We start from the raw sequence: 15077 nt of genomic DNA, 5'->3' as shown, positions 1-15077 counted from the left end.
AGCTCACCTGCCCCTGGCAAACTCCACCATGAATCCAGCTCTGCATTATCCTGACCTTCACTTCCTTCAGATTATTCATTTGTTTGTTGTCTATTAGCACATCTGCAATGTAGCAGCTACCTTTGTAGTTCGGGGACCCAGGAGAGGTTACAAGGGACAAATGCCTGCCCTCGCGGAGTTTGCAATCTGGTGGGGAGGAAACGGGCACAATAAAGACGCAAAGCATATAAAGCTAGAATAGAATTTCTCACACCTGAGTGTGTACACAAATCTTCTGGGGCGCCTTATGACTCTGATCCAGTGGGTCTGGGGTGGGGCCTGGGATCCTGCATTTCTCCCAGGCTCCCAGGGGCTGCTGCTGCTATTGGTCCCCAGGCCACACTTGGAGTAGCAAGGCTCTAGAAGGTGCTAGTGGCAATTGGAGAAAAAGAACAGGTAAGGGGACCCCTCCTAGGTGCTGTTGGGTATGAGGCAGTTGGCACATCCTATAGACTGCCAAGTCACGGCCTCATCGAGAACATGGTATGTGAGGCATCTATGGAAAGGAGGCAGGGGGCAGGCTGGCAGACACGGAGGGGGCAGCCAGCACATAGGCTGCAGGGGAGGGCATGGCTGGTCCTGGGAACAGCAAGGAGGCGGGCATGGCTGGAGTATGGTAGCAGGGAGTTGGAGTTGTAGATATGGGAGAGAGGGCAGATGGGACAGAGGGTCTGGTGAGCCATGGATGACACATGAAGGGACACTTTATTTGGCTACTGACAACAGTCTGCTGGGGGCGCTCGCTCTCAGGTGGAAGCAGGGGTTGGAGAGATTTGACCACTTGCTGACAGCTAGCCCTACGTCGGGGTCCTCGGCCTCCAGGTTTCATACAAGCAGATGCTGACCTGCAGAGTGTAGGAACTTCTTCAGTCCCTGCAGAAATTGGTCTGGTATCTTAAAATACCTCTTTGCCCAAATGCTAGGAACCAGGACCGGGCTGGGAAGGGGTAAATCAGGTTTGCTGGGCCTGGGAGCCCTGCCTGCCCCAGGTTCAGGGGCATCTGGCCACGCCCAGTTCCCATGCTTTGGAGGATCTATCTCCATTCTGTAGCCGGAGGTCACCCAAAGCAGTTATGAGTGACACTGGCCATGTGAGCCGGCCAGGTGAGATATTGTGAGTGTGGCAGGTGGCAGGAAGTCTTTCCACTTGTGGGTCCATGTGGAGCTCACCCTCTCCCATCCCCTGACTGGCAGGCGTCATGTAAGCTTGGGGGTGTGCACATGCTATGGAAAGTAGGAGGGGTTAACACACACTGTATCCTTGCCTTGCCCACGCTTAGCCCAAACAGGAAACATGGAGCTCTGATGGACTTAATGTGACCTTTTCTGTGCTTGTCTGTCTTCAACACCAGAACGCGCAGATCTCTATGCCTCTAACAGCCTCTGCAAACTGTTACAGGATAATAAAGCTTCATGGTAAGAACACAGGCTCTGAAGCCGGAACAGCTGAATGGGTAGCCCAGATCCGTTACTTACTAGCTGTGTTACCTTGGGTGAGCCATTTGACCTCTCTGTGTCTCTTCATTCCTCCAACAGTGATGTGGGGATGGCAGTGTCTGGGTTGTGGGGATTATAGGAATTAATAGAATAGAATTAATAGAATGCACATGATGTGGCGCAGTGCCAGGAACATAGGATATGCTCAGGAAATTATCACAGCACGGGCCGTGTCCTCCTCCTTGACGAAGCTTCGGTGGGTCCCAAGATATGGGATAAAGTCCAGACTCTGCAGCAGGGCACATTTCAGTTCCCTCTGGGATCGGGCTCCTCTCCCCTCATGTCCATTGCCTCCCTGATAACCCTGGTGTGCTGGTCACTGTCACACACGTTATAGCTACTTGTCCTTGATTGAACACAAAGCCAAAAAACAGCACCTCTCAACTCCCGCAGTACAGAGAACGCACTCAGTGTGTGAACCTACAGAGGCCATCTGAGGCTGACTGAGTGTCTCCGGTAACTGGAGGTGGGACATTTCTTTGTGTTGGGGCTGAGTGGCGTTTCCTTTGTATTTTACTCTATCTTGTGTCTAGCTCTGCTGAGTGTTCGTTGGATAATTACATTCTCCCTTCAGTATTGGAAGTACACTTCTCTGTCTGAGACTCACTAGGGCTGTCTCCTCAACAAAGGTTAACCGAATGTTACAGCCTTGGAAGGGTAAGAAGATGATCATCTCTGGTAGGACTTGGCACCATTGAACTCCAGGGAGAAGTTCTTCTAAACTCAATAAAGATCCGTCCAGAAAACTTGGTTGTAAGAAGGAATTGGAAATCCTGGTGTAAAGCCAGAAATTCGTCAGCTCGATTAAATTTCATTTAGGAAACAAGGAAGAATCCATGTTGCATTTCAGGCCTCTAAGAGATGTCCACTTTCTGAGGGGTGTTATTCACCACACCCAAAAGGTGGAAGCTGCCCAAGTGTCCTTCGGTGGATGAATGGGTTAAATGTGGTACATGCATCCAAGGGAATATTATTCAGCCCCAAAAAGGAAGGCCGTTCTGACAAATGCGTCAGCATGGATGAACCTTGAGGACAATAAGCCAGTCACAAAAACACAGTTGCTGTATGATTCCACTTGTATCCATTACATAGAATAGTCAAATTCATAAGCACAAGAGAAGAATGGTGGGTGCCAGGGACTAGAGGGGAGGAGGGATGGGAAGTTGTGTGTAGTGGGGACAGAGTTTGAGTCTTCCAAGGTGCAAAGTGTTCTGGAGATGGACGGTGCAGATGGCCATGCAACACTGTGAATGTACGTCATCCACTGAACTGAACACTTGAAGCTGGTGAACATGGTGGATCCTTATGTCCTGTGTATTTTACGGCAACAAGAAACATTTTTGTGAAGGATAGGTGTTGCGTTTGGAAATGGTGACAAGGGAAGGCAGTTTGCTTCAACCCGTCTTAGGGAATGAAATAAATGGAGAAGTCTCCTATGTAGAGTTCCTTAAAGCCCAAAACGAAGTTCGGCGAGTGTGTGTTTTCAGTAAGATACCTTCTAAGAATCTGCTCCTGGAAGGCCTGCTATTTGAGGCTGCTTTGGCAAAAAGTGTGGAGTGGGGAGAGAAATTAAAGTTGGTTCTTTTCTACTCAAAATTCTCTTCTTCCTAAAATTACTTGTTTCTGTTCTGCGTGGAGGGGACATAAGGTGGAAATACTGTGTAGGAACTGGGGAGGGGGCGGGAAGTGTGTTCAGATTGGCCCGTTAAGTGCTTTCAACTGGGATAGGTCCCCCCCTTTTTTTTTTTTGCCTTCATCTAAAGGGCAAATGATGACAACCCCTTTTGAAACATGTTTATTTTTAATTAAGTTGGCCCTTAGCAGTGATACAACGCTTGGGGTTTCTGCTGTTTGGGATCACATGCTGAAATCTCATCACATAGAACAGTATATTGGTTGGTCCACACATGTTCGAGAGGTGCTGGGAGGCTGGCATGCGGGAGGGGTGCGTGACTTATCTTAGCGTGGGGAGCTCCAGGCTCCACTATCCACTGGCCTCTGGACGCTTCTCCTGGGATGTTCAGTAGGCCCCTCCAAGTTGACATGATGCACACAGATTCTTGATGTCCTCCTGCACCCCTCCCCATGCCTGCCTCCAGTCTTACCTTCCTAGTGCCATCACCAGCTGTCTAGGTACTCAAGCCTGTACACTGCCTATCTGACCCATTTACCTCCAAAACCTGTCCTGACTCTCTCCCTTTCCCTGTCTCCATTGTGATCTCCCCAGTTCTGGCCACCATCCTCTTTGATGTAGTCCAGGGTGATGATCTAGTGTAGGAAGCTAAAAACTTAGAGCGCTTGTCCGGTCTCATCTAGCCTGGGGTTCTAGTCTGTTCTAGCCTTAGCCTAGCCTTGGAAGAGTCTGGCCTCCTCTATCCTCACCTGTTGGGCTCCTCTAGAGCAGTGGAAGGGCACCTTACTGAGCACTCTGCTTTTCCTCTCCCCAATGGTCCACTGCAAATACAACTAGGATGCTTTAAGACCTTCTTAAAACAATCCAATATTACCACAAGCAGAAATGTGCATAAAACAAAAATGTAAGTGTAACAAATAAAATGGAGATCCTTGTAAAGATCACTCAGGTCAAGCAATGGAGCATTACCAGGACCCCGAGAAACTCCCCAGCATGCTTCCTGCCAACCACACCCTTTCATCTCCAGTAACTACCAACCTGACCTACATGTAATCACTGTCTTATATTTCCCAAGTAGGTAAAACCAGTTAATTTTGTCTTTTAAAAAAAACCCCTTTATATTAAGGAAGTTATACTAAAATGTAGTTTTGTCCCTGTGTTCCTTATAGCTCTAGTTCATTGTTGTCATTGTTAATATCTTACACAATGGGATACTAAACAGTTGATTTGTTTGCAGTTGTTAGATCTTTGGGTTGTTTCCTGTATGGGGCTAATACCAATAATGTTCTTAAAATACAACTTTGTTCATGTCGCCTGGTACATATGGTTATCCTTGTTTCTGGGGTAGTTTCTAGAAATACCTAGAAATAGAATTACTGGACCATATGGCCAAGTGATTTTCCTGGGCATTCATATCCATTTATTATCCCTGGTATTTATTTTCCTGGTGGTATCTGAGTTCGGGTTGCTCCATATCCTTGTCAATGCTTAGTATTTGTGGCCTTTGTTAGCTAGAGCCTTTTGGGGGTGTGTGTGGTGGTATCTCCTTGGGGTTATACTTCTCTGATTTGAGACTGATTTTCATCAGTCTGATGGCTACTTGGTATCCTCTGTGTGAAGTGCCCGTTTACATCTTTTTACTCATTTTTCTATAGGTGCTCTGCCTTACTGATTTGTAGAAGTTGTCTGTGTATTTTGGATCTGAGTTCTTTGGTTTTTGCTACAAATATCCCCCAGTCTGTGTCTTGCCATCTTTCTGTTAAGTGTATCTTTTGATAAAAAGAGGTCAAATTTTAATAGAGCCAAACATGTCAGTGTATATAGTTAATATTCCTTGTGTTTTGTTAAAGGTTGATTTCCCTGCCTCAAGGTCATAGAGATATTCTTCTACTCTATCTCCTCAAAGCTCTGTGGTTTTTCATTTCATTTCACATTCAAATTTGTAAATTGCCTGGTGTTGATTTCTGTGACTGTTTTAAGAGAGGAATCCAATGCCACCTTTTCTGGTAGATAAACTCATTTGTCCTATTAATGTAGGGTGATTTTTACACCTTTTTCAATGTAAATCATGCCATGTTACTTCCTCCGCCTTTTATTAGTCATATTAAACCTTCAAGTGGCTTCCAAACCCCTTACCTCTTGGTCACCCCATTCTGTAGCCATCTTGGCTTTAGTTCTGTTTTTCAATCGGGCCAAGCTCATTCCTGCCTCGGGGCCTTTGCACTTGCTAGTCTCATTCCTTTTCCCAGAGTTTTACCTGGTTGTTTCCTTTGTATCTTTAATATCATTATCACCCTCTCAGAATGCCTTCTCTGTTTACACTATAGATTCCCCCAACCCATTACTCTCTCTTATATTAAAAGTATTGGTCACTATGTTAATTTTATTCTTTAATTTCTTTATCCCCCTCCCCATTAGAATATTTGAATGCCAAGATTATTTGACTTGTCCTCTGCTGTGTTCCTGGTCTCAAAACAAAGCCCAGGCAGATACTCATTCATTGTTGAATGATTGGGTAAATCAGAATTTTGTGAAATGAGAAATTTTGTGAAAAATGACCACTGAATGCCATAAAGGACTTTTGCAAGTTGAAAAGGTTGTTGATGTGTGTTGTGAGGATTTTCTTTATTTAAAAACACATATGTTGTGCTTAGATTTAGTAGGCACTATTCTGAATTGCTTACAAAATATGAACTCATTTAAATTTTTAAAAATAATGCAATTATGCAATTTCATTATAGCGACACATTGAATATAAAAACAATCATCTCTTCCTCGTTATTGGCTAAATCATACCATTATTCTGTTATTCAGAAAGTGGAATCCAACCCTTTGAAGTAGGTATTCTTGTCCCCATGTTGCAGATGAGGAAAACGAGGAAGAGACTGTTAAACACCCAAGATCCTCTGACTAGGATGTTGAGGGGCTGGGATTCAAACCCAGGCAGGATCCATGGGAAATGGTAGATACAGTGGAAATGTGACCAAGGAAGAGTGTGAAGGGAGTAAGTTCCAGGATCTCTCCAGAGACTTGCAGGGGTCCTTGGTAAACAGCATAGTTTACTGTAGCATCCTCCAAGGTGTTCCATGGCATTATAAACCCTGAAGATGAGCCGGTGGTAAAGGACATTGGGAAATATGTATCTTGTTGTTGTTGGTTTTTTAAAAATATTTATTTATTTGAAAGAGCGAGAGCAAGGGCACGTGGAGAGGGGCAGAGGGGGAGAGAAACTTTAGCAGACTCCGTGCTGAGCTTGGAGCCTAAGGTGGGGCTCGATCTCACAACCCTTGAGATCATGCCCGACTGGGGCCCAAACCAAGAGTTGGATGCTTAACCGACTGTGCCACCCAGGGGCCCTGGAAAATGTGTATCTTTTGTCCTTTGGAGAGTCACAGCCCACTTTCACATGGTAGAAAGAAATTCTGCAGCAGGAACTATTCTGTTGAACCCACCATCTATAAGCACAGCCCCCCTCCTCCATCAGTATAATGATAAACAGACCTGTGTTGTCACAAATGGTAAGATTTCATTCTTCTTTTATGGCTAAGTAATATTCCATTGTATATATACTACATTTTCTTATCCATTCATCCATCGATGAAGACTAGTTGTCTCCATGTCTTGGCTATTGTAAATAATGCTGCAGTGAGCTTGGGGGTGCTGATACCTTTTAAAATTTGTGTTTTTATTTTCTCTACATAAATACCCAGAAGTGGAATTGCTGGATTATATGGTAGTTTTATTTTTGATTGTTTAAGAACCTCCATATTCTTATCCAGAGTGGTTGCACCAATATATAGTGCGTGAGTGTTCTCTTTTCTCTGTATCCTTGCCAGCACTTATTTCTTGTCTTTTTGATACTAGCCATTCTCATTGATGGGAGGTGGTATCTCACTGTGGTTTTGATTTGCATTTCCCTGATGATGAGTGATGTTGAGCATCTTTTCATGTGTCTGTTGGCCATCTGTTGTCTTCTTTGGAAAATTGTCTATTCAGGTCCTCTGCCCATTTTTTAATCGGATTTTTTTAATTTTTATTTTTTGCTATTGAGCTGTATGAATTCTTTATATAATTTGGATATTAACCCCTAATCAGATAGATGATTTGCAAATACTTTCTCCCATTTACTAGGCTGCCTTTTCATTTTGTTGATGGTTTCCTTTGCTGTGTAAAAGCTTTTTAGTTTGATATAGTACCACTTGTTTTTGCTTTTGTTGCCTTTGCTTTTGGTGTCCGATCCAAAAAGTCATCCCCAAGACCCATGCCAAGGAGCTTACCACCTATGTTTTCTTGTAGGAGTTTCATGGTTTCAGGTAATAAATTCAGGTCTTTCATTTTGAATTAATTTTTGTGTATGATGTAAGACAGTGGTCTAGCTTCATTCTTTTGCATGTGGCCATCCGGTTTTCCCGACACCATTCATTGAAGACAATGTCCTTTCCCCATTGGCTCCTTTGTCATAAATTAATTGGCCATATGCATGGGTTTATTTCTGGGCTCTCTGTTCTATTCAGTTGATCTGTGTGTCTGTTTTTATGCCAAAGATTGCTTTGTATAATTGCATTATGTCCTGAAAAGTGACTACACCATTAAGTACACTAAACTATTGACTTAAGTTGTTAGATTTCTAGGTGGTTTCTAACATTTGCTGTCCTAAATAAAGTGTGGAGATAAGTGTCTTCTGCGAAAATGCTTTTAAAAAATATTTACAATTGTTCCTTAAGATACTTTCCTGAAAACAGAATTACTTGGGCTGAGTACACACATTTTTAAGACTTTGATCTCTCAAACTGCTTTCCACAAGATGCCAGTTTGCCATCTGCAGGATATAAAATTCTTTGTTTTTAAACAAACTTTGGTGACCCCTTATTAATTAGAAAATTCTATTACAAGGTGACTAATTGGTGCTATGAATGTTTTATATCCTTACCATTAAACTGGTTTCCCATGTGTCAAAGTAAGACCGTTATTGTTCAAGAACCATTCTCGGCGTGCCTGGGTGGCTCAGTCGGTTAAGCGGCCAGTTCTTGATTTCAGCTCAGGTCATGGTCTCAGGGTTGTGAGATCAAGCCCCGCACCCTGTGGGGAGTCTGCTTGAGATTCTTTCCCTCCCTCCCCACCCCCCCCCCGCCCCTCTGCCCACGCCCCACCCCCGCTCCCATGTGCATTCTCCCTTGCCCTCAAATAAATAAATCTAAAAAAAAAATTTCTCATTTCAAGTTTTGTAACTTCTCTTTTCTGTAAATAACTGATCTGTTTGTTCCTTATCTGTCTGGAGATTTTGTGCTTCTACAACAAATGTGTATTGTGTACTTAAACAGATTTCAGAAAGGCCTGACCAGATACTGAGATTCAGCATGGCTGCTGGGGGAGGGTGGTTGGCTCAGTGTGGGAGCACGTAAGAGCTGGACCATTGGTGTGGGGCGTACCCCTTCCATGCCAAGCCCAGTCCATCTGAGAACCCCCAAAAGGGTCTGTACATAGCTGCTTCTGCTCACAGTTGAGCTGATAAGGATAGGAGTTTATTTGTTCCAAGGCCTTTACTTTTTAATAGTGTCTTGAGGACCCCTGCCCCCAAACCAATACCCTGACACATGTAAATCATACCCATCATTTTATCCTCGCTGAAGCCCTGTGAGGGAGAAAATTATCCCTGTCACCATTCACGGATAAAGCGATGCCCCACTGGACAGGTGAGAAGTGGCTTACGGATACGGAGAAGTTGAGTGCTCACTTTCTGGACTATCCATTACCTCCCCTAGATCAATGACCTTTCAAGGACACCCGTCCTTTGATCTGTGTGATCCCGGCACACTGCCCATCCATCCGGTTCACGCCGTCTCCCACAGTGACCAGCTAGTGAGTGGCAAGCTTGGCCCCTGGCTCCGCTGCCCCTCCCTTGGCACCTACCATGCTCCCAGGTCACCATGGAGCTCTTGGTTTCTGTGGCCCAAAGGTCGCCAAGTGCCTGACGCAGCCGCATGGTGTCCTCTTGCATTTCAGAGGACCAGCCATTCTGCGTGTAAAAGTAATTAGAATAAAGCAGTCAAGGCTTTTCAGTACACATTTGAAGTGAAAGGGAACATTTTCATCTTATAAAAAGACATGGTGTTGCCATGCTCCCGGCAAGCGCCGGCCTCAGCTTTCAGGTAGGAGGTGTCGGGATGGAAAAAGCCACAAGTGTTCATGGCCAAAATCTGCCCATGGCTGTTGAGTAGCTCAGGTTTTCCTACAGTTGGCATCATTCTCCACACGTTTCTCATCTTGGGGATGTTGACGGATTATGTAATGGAACATTTTTTGCTGAAGATAGCATTTGAAACTGCAAAAATGTTCCCTGCACTAGCTAAAATATATATATAAAACAACACAACCTTCGGCTGCAGGCATTCTCCTTGGAAAATGTCACAGGGGTAGAGGAGCAGAGCTGGGGAGGGGGGGCTTGGGAAGGTAGAAGGGGGCACCATGTAATTTTCTTAAAACCTTGAGATCTCAGCTGCATGAATTTCTGGCTGCGAGGTCACTTTGTAAAAATAAAGCAAGTGGAGGTTGAATCAGAAAAGAAGGGAGGGGGAGACCTTTCAGAGGCAAGGGGAGCACAGTTAGATTCATTCAGTCAACAAGTTTAGTCTTTGCTAGGTGCTAGGGTCAGTGATATGCTCAAACAAAGCCCTTGTCCTCATGATGCTACAATCTTGCATGCAGGGGGAGAGAAATCCCGGATGAATACGGTGTTCGGTGGGAAAATGAAGCAGGATGATAACTATGGGGGGGGGGGCGGGGGAGTCAGAGTGACACTTGAGTGGGGGTGGGCTTTGCTCAATATTAACTTGAGGTTTCCATGGGTCCTCCAAGTAGGAACAGGTGCCCAGCTGGTGATTGGACATGGAGCCAAGAGAAATGTGGGCTGGGTGGAGGATCTTCGGGAGGGAGCGGGGAGGCGTGTATTGGGGGGGGGGGTGCATGTGTTGGGGCAGGCAAAGACTGGAGCCTTGGGAAGCCTCTTCTGGGGGAAGGAGAACCCTGTGTAATTGCTGGCTCACAGGTGCTCAGGAAACATTGGTTGAAGTAATGAGTGCTGGTAATGGCCTAGAACATGGGGAAGTTAGAGCAGGTGTGGTTCCCTGAATGCGATTTGGGCACAAGGCCTGGCACTTTCCTGTCCTTGCTTGGTTGGGCTAAAATAGAAACCCCGGGGCCTCAGCTTCCCTGTCCAACCCCAGCCGGTGGGTGGGGTGTCTGGCCTCAGGGGTCTCTGGGTTCACCAGACTGTCCCTCGGGCCCAGCAGGTGGAATGGACTCCCTCGAAATGTAGTTAGCGGGCCAGTGAGCCAGTAAATGCCTGCAGCCGCTACACGAGCAGGCACCCACAAAAAGGCCTTGGGGGGGCTCCTAGTGGAGGTGGCTTCTGGCTTCCAGGTAGATGGAAGTTTCATCTTAAAAATCAGGAAGCTGTTTTCTAAAGTTGTCCAGGCTGTTACCGTGGCAAGCCCCGTGCCGCACGGGCATCTGCTCAAAAACTTGTGTGAGTGTGGAGTAAATGTGCAGAGAGAGGTAGCGGCTGCAGGCCGCATGCGCAATGCCATGATACTCGGTCGGCAACCATTAGATACCTACTGTATACCCGGTCGGCAACCATTAGATACCTACTGTATACCCGGTTGGCAACCATTAGATACCTACTGTATACCCACCCGATGCTGCCCTCGGGGTGCCTTGCTCTGCAAGGAGCACCCAAGAAGAAGCCGTCAGCCTAGCCGCATTTCTCTTGGCCAAGCTAATGAAACTTGGAGTGGGTTGGTTTTTAAAAACGAATAACAAAGAGGAAGGGAGAAGGAAAAATGAGGAAGGGAAAATTTAGGTTTTTTAGTCCTCCGCCGTTCTCGCTCTGGGGCGGGTGCCGCACGGTGATGCGAGGAGCGTGAATCAGACGGCGCAGGTCCGTCTGTGCCTGGAGGACAAGCCTGTCTCCATCTGAGTCCCCGCGGTAGCGGTGACAGGGCATGAAGACCGAGCAGACCAGCTCGGGGCTGAGCATGAAGTCGGGGCGTCGGGAGCTCCCTGCCGGCAGTGGATGCAGATATCTGGTCTGGAAGTGGTTCTATGCATGCACGTCATCTGAAGGCTGATCTGTGTGCCCTGGTCAGTCGGCCCCCGGCTGGTGGCCTGTGGTTGCTGCTTGACTGGTGGCCTGCCCCCCCCGGCAGAATGCAAGACACTGGACGACTTCACGTCATGTTAATGGCACAGACTGAGAGGCCGTCATTCGCGTGTCCACGGTCCTGCCCTTCTGAGAGCTCCCCTTGTCCATGTCCCTCCTTTGATGAAAGCCTTCAGAATTCTGCATGGCCCTTAGGATGAAGAAGAAACTTCTCAGCCTGGCATCTGGGGGCCCTGGTTCCATTGCTTCACCCGTGTGGGGTTATGGCCACCTGAACCCTGATGGCGTCACCCTCGGATGCTTCCGTGTCACCCTGTAATTTCTCCTCTTCTGTGCAGAGTCCTCCAACCTCATTTGTCAACATCCACCTTAAATTGCTCCCCGGCAACACTCCCGATGCCCTTGGGCATAGTTAGTTACTCTTTCTGTTTATTTCACTACTGTTTTCATGACATAATTATAATTATTAATGTGTCACATAGCTGCCTCTCTGGACACATTGTGAACTCCTCTGCTCCCTGCCGAGCCCCCATCCGGTGGTTGGCATGTGGCAGTTCCAAACTTTCACAGAATGGACTGGATCCATGAGCTTCATGGGTACCTCCTTAGGTGACCCCCCCCTCCCCGGGGCAGAGCTCTATGCTAGGCTCTTGGGGCCACAAAGGGGTGGGAAGGACAAGGAGAAGTGGTAGGGCAGGGCTACAAGGGAAGGAGGGTGGGATCGCTGCCCTTGGGGAGGAAAAAGGGAGAGGCAGAGAAAGCAAGAATAGTTATCTGTAAACACATGGCAGGAAACAGGTGTATATGCGGAATGCCTGCGATGGCTTAGGGAGGAGACAGCATGATGGTGACATTGGAGCACACAGCCCAAGGGAGAATGGCCTTCTCCTCACTCCCAGAGCCACCACCCCCCCCATCCCTGGAGGCTGGAACTGGGGAAGGATGGAAGGACTCAAATGTGCATTTGCTGTTCCCTTGACCAGGCATGCTTTTCCCTGGTCTTCGTACAGCTGCTTCCTCCTTAAGTCTCTTGTCCCTGATCACCTAGAAGAACTCAGAGCCTCTCCATCTGTCCCCTCCGAATGACAAATTGGTGACCAAGACGGTCGTGGCTCCTGCTTGAGTGTATCCAGCAGAATCTCAAACGTTATCTGGCGGGTGCTCAGTAAATATATGTTGGACAAAGTGCATCTCCTGCCCTCCTCCCCCAGTGGGGCCAGGCAGCCCACTCACGTGCCCTATGGGGCCCTTTTTTCCTGCCTTGCTCTTGCCCTCCCCTGTGCCTGATCCTTCCAGGTTTGCCTATGTGGCCCACACAAAGCCTCCTGTATACCCCCTGTCTGAACTGGGGACTGCTTTCCTTGGCACAGCCAGGCTGCTGAGCATGGGCTAAGTCGTGGTCTGCCCACTGTCTATCACAACCCCTGTGTTTGAGGCCCCGAGGTCGAGGACCACTGCCGGCGTTCACTGGCGCTCATGGGGGAGAGGTTTGTGTGGATCTCAGTTCACCTCACCAGGCTGTCGGAGTGTTGATGACAGTGGGTCTGTAGATCAGGCAGATCTTAAAGCATCTACTGTGATTCTGGGCTTGCTACCATCCTTATGATCCTCATTTGGAGCAAGCTTCTGCATAGGCTTATAGCTCACACTCAAAGACTTCGTGTCTCGGTGGGCCAACCCAGGAGGACTTGGGTCGGTGCTCCCCACTCCCCTGAGCACTGGCATTTATGGGGATGAACAGTAGCCTGTCGGTACGGGTTTGTGCTTCTCCCCCACTCCTAGACTGTTCCCCTGTGCTCCCCTATTTAGCGTATCTTATGGTGTGATGCGCTGGTGACCTCCTCCTTCCCACCGTGGGACTGTAGCTGCTCAGCCCTATGCTCCCAGGGCCTGAAGCTCAGAAGGAACACTCTGTAAAGAGTTGAGCCAGCCTCACTTCCCTGGGTCTCACAGTTCCCTGGGCTGGGAGGTGTTGTGATGTGAGGCCCTCAGGCAGGTTGGAGAGGATTATGATATAGCTCATATTCATTGGTCCCTTGCCATGTGTCGGCCACTGTTCTTAGAATTTCGGATCTGTTAACTATTTTTATTTTTTAGCTTTATTGTATTGTAAAACTCACCCATTTTGAGTGCACGGTTTGAGAACTTTGGTAATTGTGTGTGGTAATTGTGGAACCACGCTATGCTCCAGAGGGAGCAGTTTCCTTCCCCCCACCTCTGAAATTTCCTCATGCTGTCTGTTCAGTCTCTCCCTGACCCCTACCCTGTCCCAGGCAATCCCTGATCGGCTTGCTGTCACTAAAATTTTCCTTTTTCTAGAATTTCAGGTAAATGAAATGCTATAGTATGTAGCCTTCCTCTTTGATTTCCTTTATTTAGCATGAAGTTTTAAAGATCCACCACTGATGACGTGTGCCCGACTTTTTTTTTTTTTCCTTTAAAGATTTTAAGATTTATTTAGAGAGCACAAGCAGAGGGAGAGAGAATTCTCAAGCCAACTCCCCACTGAGCGCAGAGCCTGACCCAGGGCTCGATCCCGGGACCCTGAGATCCTGACCTGAGCCAAAACCAAGAGTAGGAGGACGCTGAACCAACTGAGCCCCCCAGGCACCCCTGTGCCTTCCTTCCCATTGCTGAACGGTATTCCACGGTGTGGATGTACCGCATTCATTAATCTCTGCGCCAGTCAGTGGAGATTAGGGTTGTTTCCAGTACAAACTCTTCTTGCAACAAGACCGTGAGGAATCTGGAACAGAGAGCGAGAAACTTGGCCAAGGTCACACATGGTGAGCGGCAGAGGTGGGACTGGAACCAGGAAGTCTGGTGTCAGAGCCCGTGTTCAAACCAGTAGGCCATGCTGCTGTTCACCTAGCGTCTACCGTAGCCCAGGGACTCCCAGTCCTAACTTTCGCTTGAGAGCTTCCTGCGTGTCGGGCACTGTTGCAAACCCTTCACATGCATAAACTGGGTTGCTTGGCCCAGGCTTTTGTGGGATGGACACCCCGATACTCCCATTTAGCAAGTGAGGAGGTGGAGGCCCTGAGAAGTTAGGTAGTTAAAGCAAAGTCTGACTGAAGTGGGGAGGGAGGCCCACTCTTCCTTCTGGATATGCTGCCCTGGAGGCGGGCCGCCTTGACCTGGGAGTACTTGATCCTGGGGCCAGGCCTCCGGGAAGGGGGCAGCAGAGTGTGCAGGGGGCACAGTCCTGCTGGCGCACACAGACCTCTCTGGTGGGCAGGCGGCCACAGGATGATGGGTTTGCCCGCAGATGCTCAGGATAAGCCGCTCTGGTCCCGGCCAGAGGGACGAGGTCATGGCCGCCTTGTTCAGGTGGGAGCAGGTGCAGAAACAGGGATAACCTTGTGCCTCTAGCAGAAGGTGTATCAACTAGTGTGAGGTTTATGGGGCCACCCTGTGACTTCAGCCCTCACGGTGGAATCTCCTTGGCCTGAACAGTGCTCTCCCCTTTGCATGTCGTCAGCTGGGGTTTGGAGCTTAGACATGAAAAAACAGGCCAGCACAGCCTCAGGACAAAGGCAGGCTTGCTTGGATGACAGAGTTCATCTGGTGAACTTTGTGGAGCTGGAGGTCACTTTCTAGGAGCCTGTCTCTACATCGCTCACCACCTCCAGTCCCTGTCCCCACAGACTCAGTTCAAATGTAAGGATGTCCCCTCCACAGACACACCTATGTGTGCCCATTGCTGCCACTCCTGTGAAAAACAAAACTTGAACTGGAAGAAGGCCA

This window comes from Leptonychotes weddellii, chromosome 9, assembly GCF_054177405.1.
Source record: "Leptonychotes weddellii isolate Sample4059 chromosome 9, ASM5417740v2, whole genome shotgun sequence".
In the NCBI taxonomy this organism is placed as follows: Eukaryota; Metazoa; Chordata; class Mammalia; order Carnivora; family Phocidae; genus Leptonychotes; species Leptonychotes weddellii.
Note: the sequence above shows the minus strand (reverse complement) of the source record.